This window comes from Equus caballus, chromosome 1, assembly GCF_041296265.1.
Source record: "Equus caballus isolate H_3958 breed thoroughbred chromosome 1, TB-T2T, whole genome shotgun sequence".
Classification (NCBI taxonomy): Eukaryota; Metazoa; Chordata; class Mammalia; order Perissodactyla; family Equidae; genus Equus; species Equus caballus.
In genome coordinates this window covers 169,297,995-169,315,504 of record NC_091684.1, presented here as the reverse complement: position 1 = coordinate 169,315,504, position 17,510 = coordinate 169,297,995, and the positions used below count along the sequence as shown (strand labels likewise).

Below are 17,510 nucleotides of genomic sequence, written 5' to 3'. Positions count from 1 at the left end.
GCTGCAGTTTTCTGATTTTGTCTATCTTCTTGCTCAAGGCTTTGTAAACCTTTTTTTTTTTTTCTTAGGTATGAGGGTCTTTTGATCACTTCTAGTAGGTCAGCTGTTGTGGCAATGAACTCCCTCAGCTTTTGTTTATCTGGAAATATTTTTATTTCTCCATTATATGTTAAGGATAGATTCATTGGATAGAGTATTCTTGGGTGAAAGATTTTGTCTTTCAGAATTTTGAATGTATTATTCTGCTCTCTCCCAGCCTGTAAGGTTTCTGCTGAGAAATCCTTGAAAGTCTGATAGGAGTTCCTTTGTAGGTTATTTTCTTCTCCCTTGTGGCCCTTAATATTTTTTCTTTGTAACTGGTGACTTTCACCAGTTTTGCTAATATATGCCTTGGAGAAGGTTTTTTTACATTTATGTAATTAAGAGTTCTACTAGCTTCATTTACATGTAATTCTAGCTCCTTCTTCAGATTTTGGAAGTCCACAGCTATTATTTCTTTGAACAAGCTCTCCGCTCCTTTTTCCTGGTAGTCTCCCTCTGCAATACCTATAATCCTTGTTTCTTTTCCTAATTGAGTAGATATTTCTCAGATAATTTCTTCATTTCTCTTTTGTCTTAATTCTTTCTCCTCCTTCATCTGAAGTGTTTCTATATTTATGTCCTCTAAATTACTAATTCTGTCTTCCATAAAATCAGCTCTATTTTTAAAGGAGTTCAGTTATCACCAGGAAGTACAAGCTGCTGGAGAAGCTATTATTAAATTCAATTTTTCTATATATTTGTGATGGCTACTGTTTTATTTCTTATACGAAAAATTTAGTAACTATTTCTAGAAAATTTGTTCTTCAAAGATTCTTCAGCTGTTTCTATGTGCCAGCCACTGTTTTAGGCAGTTGATACAGTGCTGGACAAAGCAGAAAGTGTCCCTACAACATAATTTAACTTTAAATTTATTATAAGCTATAAATATTAGAACTAGAGGAAGTACAATACTACTTGGAGGCTAAAAGGATGTTTTGATCAAGTAATTCTTAATTTTTTAGAGATGACTCCTCTGGCAGTTAGCTGAACCACCATGTCCAACTATCCACTTTATTCTACCAAATCCTACTACCACATCCATTATTCACCTGCATAAAGTCCTAACTTTTATTCACATCAATGACTATTTCCCTACAGCATTACTATTACTTCTCATTATTCCAGTCAAAATATACCTGAAATAGTGAATGATAATTCACATAAAGTTCACCATCTTAGATGTTCATAATGCATCAATGCATGTTGGGTTAAACCATGACCAGCAACTAAGCAAAGATGTACAATTTTCTACTACTGCCTGTTTTGATCATCCTATCCTCCTCATTTCTTCCTTAGAATTCTTTGTATTCCTTCTCCTGTCCCTCATTTTATACTCCTATTCTCTTTCCAATTCATCTTTGTTCTTCCTCTTTCTTTAGGTCCTCTTTCCTGCTTGTTTCTTAGACACGCTACTGACTCCGACTCCATCATATTGATCACACTCATAGTTCCACAGTTTGTATTGTGATTGTTCCATTTTAAAATGATTAAAGATCACAAATTGATTAAATTAAATTTTATAAATGAAAGTTTTGAACCTTTAGGCTAATAAGTTAATGCAGTGTGGGATTTTCTTCTTTAAAAAACTCAAACTACAAGACAAACACCATTTCATCAGTACTAACATAATAGCAATGGGAATTTTCAAATTTGAAAAATTACTTCAGAGACTTTAATTGTTTTTATAAAATGAAACACCCATTTTCATGATGAGAGTCCTGAAGTATTGGGTTTATATTTTCTATCTTAGTTTAATAGAATAAAATATTTGATCTTAAGCAATCAACGTGATTATTCAATCTCCACTTTATTAATCCAAAAGCACTGAATTGGATGATGAGCTTAAGACGTCACTAAGAAAAACCTTCTGCTCAGTAAAGTGGAGGCTATTGCCATGAAATCTTCTAGGGATGAACTTATTAACAGTATGATGTTCCACAGATTCAAATCCCCTCCCCACATCCTTTGTCTTTGTGCCCCTGTGACCTGGACGATTTAAAAATGAATGAGAATTACAGTGATAGTTGTATGAATGAATTAAAAATGCTAAAACATATTTTTCAGAGAAAATGCTAAAAAGACTATGTAGAAGAACATCTAGGTGAGAGGAGGTAGAAAACAGTGTAAAAATGACATAGAGCCAACATAAATAATTGCATATTGTTGAAATAGAATCAAATCAAACCTACTTGTCTCCATCTGCTGAATTCCTCTGAAAGCATTATCTCTTCTATCCCATTGCTCTTTATTGCCTCTGTGTTTGACCATTTATTGTGTCTCTCTTAACATTTTCTACTGAGACATTAATAACTTTTTTCATTCTGAACTGGATGAAACCACCAGAACATCTATTTTCCTTATAGTTATTTCATGGTTACAAGAATATTTTCCATATGGCCAATCCTGGTGAAAACGAAGCAAGGGAGGTATATTGGCAATTATCTGCATGGAATGCCCCAAGAAGTTTCAAATTCATGATAGTTTTATACAAAGTCAAACAAGTTTAATCAAGACCCTTTACTTATTTAGTTATATTCCCCACCCTGCTTAATAATCTTATTTGTGAATCAATTTCTAGTGGTTTATGAAAAGGGCTGATTGGATGAGAGAAGAATTATACTCCTTTAATATTTCAGTGGGTTTGTCTTTTAATACTTATGAATTAATCCTTCTTTTCAAACATTATTAATAAGCCATTCTTTCAACTCTCTATGCTCTTTGATGTTTTTATCAAAAAAATCTAACATGTATATAACGTGTACCGGAATATATTTCAAAATCTGAAAGATTTTTGAAATTCTAAAAAATCACTCTCATCTACATTGTCCAAAATTTTAGATTATGCAATTTGTTCTCTTTTATTTCACTTAGTATTGTAAAGAAAAGTCTTCCTAAAGCTATGATAATCTCTTCGTTGAACACTTATTTTAATAACTGTAGTACATTCCATCAAGTACATATATTAGATTTAAACCTAATGTTTGGCATTTAAAGTGTTAAATATTTTATCACTCTAAAGTGTGATGGACATTTTTTTGCCAAAAACATTTTTTGTACAAATAGAATTTTATAAGGAATACTATTTTACCAAATGATATGGATTCAAGATTTTTGATATGTGATTTCAAAATGTTTTTTGATGTTTGAATCAGTCTATATTTCCTCCAGCAATGTATGATGCTGCCTATATCACTAAGACTTTCCCAGTTTTGATAATAATAATTGTAAGAATTTTTATAATCTAATAGAAAATAATAGTTTTATATTTTGTCTTATTTCTTAGAAGACATATTTTTCTAAGGGAGAAATATATGTATATACGTATAACACACACACACACACATATATTTTACATTTCTGAATTCTCTCTTCACATCATTTGCCTATTTATAATTTGTCCATTTATCTGTCTGTTAGGTCTTGGAGGTTTTACTGGATAGTTTGAACTCTCTTTTATGTTATGAAGCTATCAACATTTTTTTCTCTATGCATTATTTCAAATTCAAGTGTGATTTATGTGTTGACTTGGGGAGATTGTTTTTAAGCACATGTAGGAAACAGAATATCATGCTCAACTGATATTAAGCATTTCTATACTCAATTCTAATTTTTATTTAATTATACTATTCTTGATTATTTGTTTAAAAGATTGTTTATTTTTATTTTTTTAATCATTTTCATAAACACACTTCCAATTTTCTGTGATTCAATATTTAATTTTGCTTTTAATTTTCATTATATTCTTTAACCTGAATTCCTTGCATTTATTTTGTGCATTCTTTTTTAAATTCTTAAGTTGTCTGATCAGTTGATGTATTTGACTAAATGAGAACATTTAAAGTGATAGATTGCCTCTAAGTGCAGCTTTGGTCATACCACATTAATGTTTTATACCCTAGGTTTCCATTATTTTATAAATACTTTACCATCAAATAAATAAAAGGTTTGTTAATAACCAATTTTATCAACATTTAACACATTATTTTCAGTGTCTCAAAGTTGACTCCTTGTTTCTTTTCTTTCAGGTCGCTTCAGAGTCTTTCTTTGTGACTCAATGGGTCAAGTAAATGGATTTGTGGCAACTGAATTTGTGTTACTGGAACTTGCACAATCCTTGGCAATGCAGTTTTTCCTTTTTCTTTTCTTCCCTCTATTCTATGTGAGAATTGTCCTGGGAAAACTGTTCATTGTGTTCACAGTGATTTTTGAATCTCACTTACACTCCCTCTATATATTCTGCTGGCCAACCTGTCACTAATTGACCTGGGACTTTCATCTACCACAGTTCTGAGGACGATATCTGATTTTTTCAGTGATTGTAAAATCATTTCCTTCCATAATCGCATGATACAAATATTTTTATTCATGTCATGGGAGGAGATGAGATGGTGCTGCTCATAGCCATGGCATATGACAGGTACACAGCCATCTGCAAGCCTCTCCACCATCTAACTATTATGAATCTCAAAATGTGCATGATTGTTATAGCAGCTTCCTGGATCACTGGGATGATTCATATTGTGTCTCAGTTTGTTTTTGTCATAAACTTACCTTTCTGTGGTCCTAATAATGTAGGAAGGTTTTACTGTGATTTTCCTAGGCTTTTAAACTTGCATGCATGGACATTTACAGACTAGAATTCGTGGTCATTGCCAACAGTGGCTTCATATCTATGGGTAGCTTCTTTTTCTTAACTGCATCATACATGTTTATTATGATCACTGTCAGTCAATATTCTTCAAAGAAGTTATCCAAAGCATTCTGCACCTTGTCAACTCACATCACTGCACTGGTTTTGCTTTTCACTCCACTCATGTTTGTCTATTTGTGGCCTACCCGTCCCAAGTCATTTTGCCATCGTGGACTTTGTTGTCAGTTCTGTCTTAAATTCTGCCATCTATACTCTAAGGAACAAAGATATAAAAGCGGCAATGAGAAGGCTGAGTTGACAAGTTGAAAGTTCTACGGAGATGACATAACCGATTTCATTGGTAAGAGCACAAGATGAATGTCATGGGCTATTAGGATCCTCATGATCACCAGGAATACTACGGAATGTATACAATTTAATTATTGCCTTCAAAAAACTGAGAATTCTACAGAAAAAGATGTATTGAATCAAAGAATTTCATTTTCAGATAGAGTTGCACCAATTTTTGTTAAACAAAAAGTAAAGTGTTATATATTCCTCTCTAGCCTACAAACCTAAACTGTAGTTACCATCAATGACTACACGCAATTTTCATATGGTTATTTTATATCTATATATAAATATATGAATGTATATATATATGACTTTGCTTTATTTGTCAGTATTTTCATACTGTTAAAAAGCATCACTGGAAATCAATTAATATTTGTTCTGGAAACTATGTGGATCCAATGATAAAATAACAAGTTATATAAACCTGTAGACATTAAAATTGGGGAAGAAACAATTCTCATCCTAATTGTACTTGAAGTCAGATAAATAATAAGGCAACATTGTTACAATTCTTAAGAACTATTTTCAGTCTTTGATTGTCAATGTATTTTGTATAATGTTATTTTAGAAATAAACTCTATTATTCTGCAGTTTAGAAAATTTGCCTATGTTCCCTTTTTTTCAATAGGAAATTTCTCTTGCCCTTGCAATCTTCCACAATGCCATTTATTGATTTGCTCTAAAAAAGTATCTACAATTCTAAATGTATTTGAAGGGACTTATTACCTACAGGAAGGTACCCCACTCAGATCTCAGTTTATTTAATGTGCCTTTTCTTAAGCTAAGGTGCTTAGGACAAAGAAAATGATTGAAATTTTTCCAGTAAAGGCTGGAAAGTCTGGTAGTCAAGAGCACAATTGAGAATACTTTTATCTATTTCTATAATTAATGTAAGGAATATTAAGTTTGGTGACTCAGCTCAGTTTTAACTTCTGCATGGCAATTAAAGTTTCCTAATACAATGATAAATGATAGGAAGTAAGACTTTCTTGTTATTGATCAAGGTATTTTTCCTATATTTTCTCCAAAATTGGCCATCAATGTCATAATCTATCCCCTTTTTGATAAAATATAAAGGATTGTTATTCATTGTCTTGTTAAATTATCTGGATTTTAGTTTCACAACTTTATCTTATTTAAATGTCTTACTATGGTTCTTTAAAAAATCACCTTTAGACTCAGTGAGGTAGTAAAAATACCTACATGAGCCAAGAAATCATGACAATAGCTGTTACCTCAAGAACATTCTGTGTTACCTCAAGGGAAAACTTGTGAGACTATAAGAGTTAGTCTTAGTACTGAAAGTTCAAGTTAGCTATTTTGGAATCTCTTCACCTGCTTTTGGTCACTTTCATAAATGGGTCTTAATTAACCAAATGGTTTATTGAGGAGGATAATTCATACAGATATTGTTTTCTTGTTAATTGTATGTTTCAAGAGAAAGTGAAGAACAAGGAAAATCTGTACTCTTCTTTGCTCTGAAAATTGCTCTAGTGTATTTCAGTTATGATGGAGGTAGGTATAATGATGAAAGGGAAATAAATTAGCAAAACTAGCCAAACTGTAGTATTTTGTTGACAATGAGATGCTTCTAGTAGTAAGAATCCATTCATCAGAATTCACTAACGTGTATCTTCCAGAAAAATGAAAGGATCCTGTGAGGTTGGTTTAAACACTGAGAAGAATTATGTGAATAAAATTAGCAAAGATAGCCCTTGTTTTAAGTGTTATACAATGTAGTAAGAGTTATGTAACTGGTAAAATTGTTGAGTTCTTCTCCCGAATCTTCCAGGCTAATTTACTATTTCTCTTCTATTTTAGGGTCCTTTTCGCATAACTCCCCAAAGCCAGTGTTCTTATTCACTTCTTTCCCTCCTTCCTATAACCCCAATGAAAGCTTTGACATTTCTTTCCCATAAAAGTGCAAATCATACTCAGAGTTGTGATAAATTTTTGGAGAGCTTTTGATATGGTGACTCATTTTAAAAACAGAAAATCAATCCCCAGATATTATGAACGACATGTCCAACGTCAAATAATAAGTTTGTGCTAGAACACAACTCTCCTGACTTCAATCTCAGTAAATCTTATAAAGATTTAAGGTGTTTTTCTGTAAAGAGAGGCCAAAGATATCTGAAACAAACATATAACAATCTAGTGGTTGAATTTTAATTTAGTGCATGGGGAAGACTTTTCTTGTTCAATTGTAGCTGGTTCCTAATGGTTGCTACAACCAATGTGTAAGACTCTGAGAACTTCACTAAGCCTAAACTTAATGTTTAACTTAGAATCAATTCAAATATTCTAAAACTTCTTGACTCATTTTTGAACCATAAGAGATGAGCTTTGAAAGAATTACAGCGGTGAGCAGTGTACTGTAACCGAAGATACCATATTATCACTTCTCCTCAGCAGCATATAGTCAGGAAATGAGATGTCTTAAATCACTTGGCAAGAAATTCCTTTTGCTGAAGAATAGCCTATCTGAATTCTTACTTGTTACTATGATAGAAAGACTTTTTGCCTCAAAGGACAACCCTTTGGTCAATCATCATCCTTGGTATGTTTCCTATGGAAATATAGCTATTAAGCTTGTCCTTCTCTCTCAGTAAAATGAAATGGTTTCACATCAGTAAATATCTAAGGTCAACTCTAAATTGCACACTTTGATTCTACAGAAACATACCAAGCAATGACTTATGTCAGAAAAGATCTCACAATAAGAATCTTATCCTGTTTATAGTCAACGATTATTATTGTTATATTATTACTGTGCTAAGCCAAAGGGAATTAAAATTAGTGCTCATGACTTGATTTACCGTTAGACTTCTCTTTATACTTGGAAAGAATTAGAATTGCTACATTTTTATAAGACTTTGAAAACAGCAATATGGAGCATTAGTGGACATAGCTAAGGAAAGGGATTCAGGATAATGAAGAGAAAAGTGTAATGTCCAAGACTTATGGAATAATTGTGATTAAGGAAGTAGAGAAAACAAATACTACTCTCCCAAGAAATTTGATGAGTAACCTTCTATTCCTTCATGTCTCCCCTGGGACCCACCAATTTCCACTCCTCTCTTCTACATCTTACTTGCTTATTAACTCCTCCACCTCATCCTACAAGTATTCACGGTCATGCTTCTCCTTCAGTCTACCATTTCAATTCCTACTTCACTTATTGTAAAACTTCTTGAAAGAGTACTTATTTTCTCTCCCCAATACAAAATGAAATGGCTTTCTCAACTTATGTCCAAGAGTCACTTTTCAGGCTCTTACCTAGCAGGTAGCAACTTACAAAAATGCCCCATCAATGTGTCCACATTTCTATACAGCTATCATTATCCTTTACCTCCTCCCAATTTATTCCTGCTCATAAAAGTGATCTGTATACTACATATTATTATTTTAGTGCTTATTATAATTTTTATCAGAATTAAAGGCATGACAATACTCACGATTACTCAAAATAAAAATGTTGACATCATCTCTTTTTCATCTCCTATATCCCGTTGGCAAACATCCTGTTATTTCTACCTTAATTATGGCTATTATGTATTGACAATGTACTATTTTTTAAAAAAATGCATTAAACGATTACTCATAATTCTTCAATAGTCCTTCATAATTAAACACAAATACCTTTGTAAGCATTCCAGGATCCTTTTTCAATTTTGTTTTCTATTAAACTCCTTCATATTTTCTCTCATGGAAGTTTTTTCTTTTGCATTTTTCTCACGTGTTTTCATTCTACTTCTGAAATCCTCTTATTTTATCATCTTTCTCACTTTTAAATCTTATCTTTCTATTATTTTCCTTATTCTTCTTCTGTTTTTCAGTTTTAATTACATATTGGCTTAACTCCTTTTCTTCTAAGCATTTTGATATCCCCAAAAGATAAGTACAAATGCCAACCTCTATAAGGTCTTATAGCTTCTACCTTCTCTTTTATAATTCTCCTAAATTTAAACTTCCCCTAAGGCTGAGTCTCTACATCTGTCTTAGCTTTTATGTTTCTATAGAAGCTTCTGAGAGACTATGAACATTATTTTGGAACTGCATCCCTCATTCATCCCCCATAAAATATTAGAGTAGTGTGAGTTCTGAGAATTTTTGGTCTGGTGAACTCATTCTAAAAATGGGAAAACAGAGGGACACAAGCAATTGAAATTCAATTATACTGTTATGATTATTATTTCCAGAAAACAAGCAAAAATTTTAAGTGATTTCTCTGTGAATTAGAAGGTGAAAAATCTTACAACTAATAATTATCTAAATCTATTAAACACTTAGTAAACACAAAAACTGTGCAAAACACTCTGCATTTACTACTTCATTTGAAATTCATAATAAACATAGGAAGTATGTTTATAGCTTCTAATATAATTAGTACTCACATTTACAAAAATGTTGAAATAGTCCTGAAGAGGATGGGTCCAAAATCTGAAGACTGCCTACAAAACCCATAGTCCTCATATAGCAAAATTGTGAGCTAGGATTTGTTTTGGCTTGATGGAGAGAAGGTTTCCAACAACTGTACACAGAATTATTGGGATGGACTACTAGGCCACTCTGAATTTGTTTTCTAAAATTACTGTCACAAAAGGACTTTGTAAATATGAAGATCATACAATTTTGTATGTATTTGAGAGTTAAGACATGGGCTACAGAATATAAACTGTTTTGGAGAACAGAGAAAAAGGAGATAAATGTAGGATGATGATACAGACTTAATCTTGCAGAGAGGGTAGAGTGAACAAAGGTATCTTATCAAGCAATAAGCCTAACGTAAATGAAGACACTGAGAAGACTTCAATAACTGGACTATAAGGCAAAGCCTGGGGAGGAGTATGGAATTAAATGATGAGTGTAGATTGTGTGACTTTTGAAAGCTTTTATGTAATAAATCATAGAAAGTCATATCAGAGAGCAAATGAGGCTTTGATATTGAATATAACAATTCTGACTTCCCTCTCACTCTCTTCTCTAAGGTTGCTACAGAGGCTGTTTCCTGGAATGAATCAATAAGGGAAACAAATCACTCCATGGTGACTGAGTTCATTTTTCTTGGACTTTCCAATTCTCAGGGACTCCAAATTTTCCTGTTTGTATTCTTCTTTGTATTCTATGTAGGAATTGTGTTTGGAAACCTTCTTATTGTCATAACTGTGGCTTCTGATTCCCACCTTCATTCTCCCATGTATTTCCTGCTGGCCAACCTCTCAGTCATTGATCTGTGTCTATCTTCAGTCACAGCCCCCAAGATGATTGCTGACTTTTTCAGTGAACACAAAGTCATCTCTTTCAAGGGCTGCTTTGCTCAGATATTTCTCCTTCATTTCTTCGGTGGAAGTGAGTTGGTGATCCTTATAGCCATGGCCTTTGACAGATATGTAGCAATCTGTAAACCTCTTCACTACTCTGAAATTATGTGTGGCAATGTGTGTATTGGCATTGCGGCTGCTGCATGGGGAACTGGCTTCCTCCACTCAGTGAGCCAATTGGCTTTTGCAGTGAACTTACTATTCTGTGGTCCCAACAATGTTGATAGCTTTTACTGTGACCCTCCTAGGCTCATCAAACTCACCTGTACAGATACCTATAGGTTGGATATCATGGTCATTGCTAACAGTGGTGTGCTCGCTGTGTGTTCTTTTATTCTCCTAATCATCTCCTACAGCAGCATCCTAGTGACCATCCAGAATCGCCCTTCAGACAGGTCATCCAAGGCTCTGTCCACTTTGACTGCTCACATCACAGTAGTTCTTTTGTTCTTTGGACCATGTGTCTTCATTTATGCCTGGCCATTCCCTGTCAAGTCATTAGATAAGTTCCTTGCTGTGTTTGATTCTGTGGTCACTCCTCTCTTAAACCCAATTATTTACACACTGAGGAATAAAGACATGAAGATGGCACTGAAACGCCTGAGAAAATGGAATGTGAATTTTAGGATAAATTTTTAGATCTCTTAAAATTGTGAGACTAATCTGAGATAGTGACATAGGTATATAGTAAAGTTGGTAATTTGCTCATGAAAATTGCACCTTCCGTTTTAATATTCCTTAGTAATTGTCAGAGAACTTTCACAAACATTGACTCAGTTAATCCTTGAAAAATCTTATATATTATAATTTCAAAACAGATACAAAGTTAATATCATGATTTGAAAATATTATCTTGCTAATTCTTGGAACAGTGAAAAGCATACATATGTTAGTATTTGTACACTCTTGTGCCTTCCTGAGTGGTTCTGAGGGTAACACAGGGAAGGATAAAAACTAGCCTGACCTATAAATCAGAAAAAAAAATTTGGCTCATTTTCCCTAAAGAAATCAAAGAAACCACTGCCATACACCTAATACAAAAATATGCTTAGTGATATGGATATACGTGTCAACTTTTAAGAGGTTTACAAAAGAAACTCCTCTCTTTATAGCAATTTATAGTTCAGCTCCTATCACTGTAACAATCTATAATCCAGGTGTGCATTATCAGGAGTGACAGCAAGAGTGAATCTGCCGATATGAAATTTGCCTTGGAGGCACTTGACATTCTATAGTATGTGACTGTACCTCATAAGCAGTGAAATGTATTTAGAGAGATCCAAGTCTCTCAACATTTTGATACAAAGGGCCTCATTTGGATTCATCCATGTTATTTCCCATGGTTAGCTTTTAAGAGCATAGGCTTCAAAGTCAAAAAGTGATGGATTCAACTCTATTAGCCACTTAATAATCATGACTTTCGGCATATTGTTTATCTTTCCTAAGCTTCAGTTTCCACTCTGCAAAAAGGAGATAATACTCACTGCTAGCCCTGTGGTATAGTGGTTAAGTTTGTGGACTCTGCTTTGATGGCCCAGGGTTTATGAGTTCAGAACCCCAGGTGCAGACCTAGCACCACTCGTCAAGCCACAATGTGACAGCATCCCACAAAGAATAGAGGAAGATCAGCACAGATGTTAGCTCAGGGACAATCTTCCTCAAGTAAAAAATGGAGGATTGGCAACAGATGTTAGCTCAAATCCAATCTTCCTCAGACACACACAAAAGGAGATAATATTTATTCATACAGGTATTATGCAGCATGATGAGACAATAGACATAAATCTGATAAATAGCACACACTGTGGCATATTATCAGGACTCAAAAAATATTAGGTACCATTATCATTAGTATATAAATCCTGTATATCAACAAGACACAAGTTCTCAACTTTGTTTTCTACCAAAATACTTAAGGGATATGACACATTTCAAATTTAGCAGATGCTCATTTGGGGCATGGTAGTAGTATTTGGAAGTGTATATATTTATGTGCAAGCTTATACTCATGCACATAGACTCTACCGTCCTAGGAAAACATGCCAAAAATTCAAGATAGAAGTAAAGGGAAATATAGGTTGGAAAAAAGTTTAACCAGTGATTCTGATAAATATCTCCTCTCTCCAGCAAGAATCATTGAACCAAGCTAAAATTGAAGACTAAATATTCTAAGTAAAAAAAAAAAAATGTGTAGTTTCTCAGAGTGGCTTGAATTAATAGATAAGAAAAGTCAGATAAGAGGGTAAAATTTGTGTTTACCCCAGAAAGAAAAAGAAACTCCATAATTAGGTTAAAAACATATAAGGGAATTAGTACATGATAGTGACGGTATTTCAAATGAATGGAGAAAGTAAGTTTCTATTAATGTGATGGTAGAATAACTGGGTAGCAAGATGGGAAAAGATATATTGGACCGATTCCTCATGTCATATGACAGGACAATTTCTAAATAAATTCAAAGATAAACACTTTTTAAAAAATTCTATATGAATATGAAAAGAAAACATAAGTTAATCTCTTTATAATCCATGAATATGATAAATATAGACAATATTAACTACATAAAATTAATTTTTAAATGCATGATAAAACTGAGAAAAGTAAAAAAAGGATAAATGAAATACCAGGGGAAAGTATTTGCAACTTACATCACAAAGAATAGTAGCACTAATATATAAAGAATTTCTTTAAAAAATGCCAACAAACAGAAAAGTGGGCAAAATATATGAATTTACAATTCATATATATGGAGATATAAATGATTCATGAAAAAATGTTCAAGCTCTCTCATATTAAGATACATGCATAGTAAATCTAAGATGAAATATCAGTTTTAATGTATAAGGCATCAAATATCTGACATCAATATTTAATGATAATATAACCTGTTGAGAAAGCTGTACAGCAAGGGACACTCCTATGCATTATTGATGAGAGTACAAAATGGTATAACCTCTTGGCAATATCTACAAAAATTACCATACTACTAACTTTTGACCCAGCAATGTTCATTCTACCCTATGGGTATATTTACAAAAATGTAAAATAAACAATTTACAAGGTTACTTGTCAAAGCATTGTTTTTAACCACAAAAGAATGGAAAATATCAAAACGACAATCAGTAAGAACTGCATAAATTATGCAAATTAACTGTACAAAATGGAACATTAAGCAACTGTAAAAATGAGTGATGAATATACCTAAATACTGCTTTGGAGGAATCTACAAAGCATATGTTAAGTGAAACCAGTAAGGTTCAAAAGAGTGTCTCTAATATGCTAATTTTTATGTTAAAATGGGGATACATACATTAGATTTATATATATAAAATTTATAAATATATATTTTATAAATACTAATATAAATATGTTTTAAATGACAAAAAAGATAATAAAAATTGTGCTCTTGTAGAGGGAAAAGGAAATAGGGCAAAAGACTGATAAAAGATAAACTTTTATGAATGTCTTATTTTATAGTTTTGAATTTAAAATCATGCAAATATTTTTACATAATTTAAAATGAAATTAAATTTTTAAAAGAGCAATCTCTAAAAATCAAGTTCAACCCAAAAGAAGTGATTTGATGGTATTTCAGTATATGTCTGTGTTAATTGTCTATAATATGAAAAAAAGATTCTTTCTAATTATAACTCAGAATTCAATTTTTGACTCAGTTAATTGTGACGGTTAATTTTACGTGTCAATTTGAAGGCCACAGTACCCAAATATTTGGTCAAACACCAGTCTAGATGTTTCTTTGAAGATACTTTTTAGATGAGAGTAATAGTTAAATCACTAAACGTTTGAGTAAAACAGACTATCTTTTTTATGTGACTTGGTTTATCCAATCAGTTGAAGACCTTAGGAGAAAACAGATAGCTCCTCAGCAAGAGGAACTTCTGCCTTCAGATTGCTTTTGGATTCAAGTTGCAACATCAACTCTTCCCTGGGTCTTCAGCCTGCCAGATTTTGCACTTGGCAGTCTCCACAACTGTGTGAGCCAATTCCTTTAAATGCACAGTCACAGACACACATGCACACATGTACTACCTATTGGTCTGGTTTTCTGCAGAAATCTAACACATAAATTTACTATATTTTGTCTATTTTCTATTTAATTGATTTCTTCTCTTATTTGTAATATTTCTATCCTTTAGTTTATTTGGATTTAATTTGTTTGTTCTTTTCTAGCTTCTTAAAAGAGAAACTTTGATAATTCACTTAAAGTTTTTTTTAATTTTCTAATAACATCATTAAAGTAATAAATTTCCATCTAAGTTATGCTTTATTACATAACAGATTTTTACATATTGTAATTTTCTTATAATTCAGTTCAAAACTTTTCCAATCTCCCTTTTAAGTTCTTCCTTGAGAGTATTGGGATAAATGGATGCTTAGACTTTTCTACATATCTTATGTTTATTTATTTCTAATTTAAACACATTGTGTTCTGAGAACATACTTTGTTAAGGTGCACATCTTGAGGTTTTCTTGAGATTAATTTTATGACCTATCTTCGCATTTCACGTGCTTTTAAAAAGAATGTGAATTCTGCTCTTGCTGGGTATAGAATTATAGCCACCAAGGTCAAGTTGATAGATGTTATTGTTCAAATCATCTATGCTATTTCTGAATTTTGCTTACTTCTTCAATAAATTACTGAAAGAGGATTGTTAAAATATCAAATTATGGTTGTAGTTCTGTTATATATATTATGTGTACATACATTATTAACACCACAATATGATGTTACGAGTTTTGCTTTAAACAGCAATGTATCTTTTAAAGAAATTAAGAGAAAAAGTACATAGTCTTTCATAATCACCACATATTTACCATTTCTGGTACTTTTCTTTCCTTTGTAGGGGGGAAGACATTTCCTCTACCTTCTCTGGGTTCCTGTGGTCGGAGAACAAATTAAATTCACATGAGACAGAATAGCAAGAGAAAATTAAACAAAGCTTTATGAGGACCATGGCCCGGGGCCTTTCTTCCCGAAGGAAGAAAGGGCACTGAAGAAGTGGGGTGCACAGAGTGGTTATATACCCCCAAACAGGATATTTCACATATGATTGAAATGTCCCTCCCACAATAGTCACAAGATTGCCCTGTTGGCACAGCGCTTGATGGACACAGCAGATAGTGGGTCTGCTGTCTAGGTGAGCATAGCAGGAGGCAAGTCTATTGTCTCAAGCTGGGTGGTCACAGGTGAGTGAAGCAATCAGTTCCTAGCCTAAGGAAAGATGCTTAATCCTTAAAGAAATGCTAGCGTTGGGAGGGAGGGAAGTTGCACCTTTATCTCAAGGGCTTTGTTCTTGCCATAGGGAATATCTAAAGCAGATATACAATGCGTGCTCAATGGCCACAGTCAGGCCCTTTTGGAAAAAATAGCAAAGTCAGGCCGAATTAGGCTTACACCACATGGCTTCCTCATGTACTCCAATATATCCTTATTGCTTGCCATTTCTATTTGTCAATGTATAGATGGGAGAGGCTCAGGCAAGCCAAGCAACTTGCCAAAATGGCAGAAACCACCACACCAAATATCATATCCAGCCAAAAGACAAAGGAGGACACTGGGGGTGGAGGGAGCCAGTTAGAAGAGGTTACCAAACAAGCACAATAAACAAATGCAGATTTAAGCCCTTGCCTTCTCCATTGATTAAGAGTCTTTACAGATGGAGAGTTCCTTTACAATGTAAATATCTCCTACAAAGGGTAAGTAAATTCTACTTTTCAGTTGATTTCCTGTCTGAAAGTAACCAGCCTCAAATAATCATCATGTCAAAGAGACATATCTTGGGGTGGCCATTTACAGGCCCCCACATCTTCCTAGAGACGTGTATTTCCATTTCATATAATTTCCTTTTAACCTAAAAAATTCCTTCAGTATATCTGATAAAGTGGACCTGCTGGCAGCGAAATTCTTTTATTTCTGAGAATGACTTTACTTCACCATTATTTATGAAAGATATTATTGGCAGATATAAAATTATGGTGACAGATGTTTTTTCTTTCACCATTTTTAAGTTGCCATTCTATTATCTTTTGACCTCTATTATTTCTATTGAGATGTTGGCCACGATTCTTACAATTTGTCTTGTGTAAGTAATAAGTTGTTTTGCTCTTGCTGCTTTCCAGATATTCTATTTGGTCTTCAATAGTTTAACTATGATATGCTTAGATGTGGTTATCTTCATTTGTGCATATGCCCACTTGGATTTCATTGAGTTGCTTGGATATGCATGTCATTTTGTTTACACCAGGTCTGGGGGTTTCAATGCATTAACTCAGCAAATAAACTTTTCATTCCAGTCTCTCTCCTTTCAGGGACTCCAATTACACATAAATTAGACTGCTTGATATTATCCCACTGGCTACTTAGGCTCACTTCATATTTTTTAATCTTCTTTTTCACGTTTATTCAGATAATATGATTTCTATTGCTCTATCTTCACATTAACTTACTTTTCTGAAGCATTCAATCTACTATTTAGCCCATGTAGAATTTCCATTAGGTTCTTTTTATATTTTCCATTTCTCTGCTGTTTCTTATCTGTATATTCATTACGTCCACATAGTTTTTTTAAATCCTTGAGTATATTTATAATAGCTGCTTTAATATCATTGTCCCCTAATTCCAACATTTGAATCATCCTGATGTTATCATTTATTGACTGCCTTTTTAATCAGACTTCACATTTTCCTATATTCGTATGTTTAATTGTTTTCATCTGAACCAGATATTGTAAACAATGCATTCTACAGGTTCTAGATTCCATTATCTTCCTCTGAAGAGTACTTATTCTTGCTCTATCATATAATTAATATGACTGGACTTATGTTCCAAATTCTGTCTGCCTTACTCAAACTGATCAAAATTTTTGGCCTCTTAGCTTTTACTTTTCACTAGTAATCTCAAAGTCTATAGAAGTTATGTGTGCTTTAGAGGAGAGCCAAAGATTTAAATGAAGATCATTAACAAAATTTGGGACTACCGTTACTGAGACCCCCTCCTTTATTAAATTTTACCCCTCATTTTTCAGCCACTCTTGCAGTCTCCAACTCCATCCTCTGATTTCATAGTACTTTGAGGCTACAGTTTTCTCCTTGACTTTTAG

The 17,510-nt window shown here is 33.2% G+C and overlaps 3 pseudogenes; 2 read left to right on the top strand and 1 right to left on the bottom strand.

Annotated features, from left to right (window-relative positions):
• On the bottom strand, window positions 4,133–5,024 carry OR4G33P (olfactory receptor family 4 subfamily G member 33, pseudogene; annotated as a pseudogene).
• Window positions 4,202–5,038, top strand: LOC138918846 (olfactory receptor 4F17-like; annotated as a pseudogene).
• Window positions 10,111–11,028, top strand: OR4F17BP (olfactory receptor family 4 subfamily F member 17B, pseudogene; annotated as a pseudogene).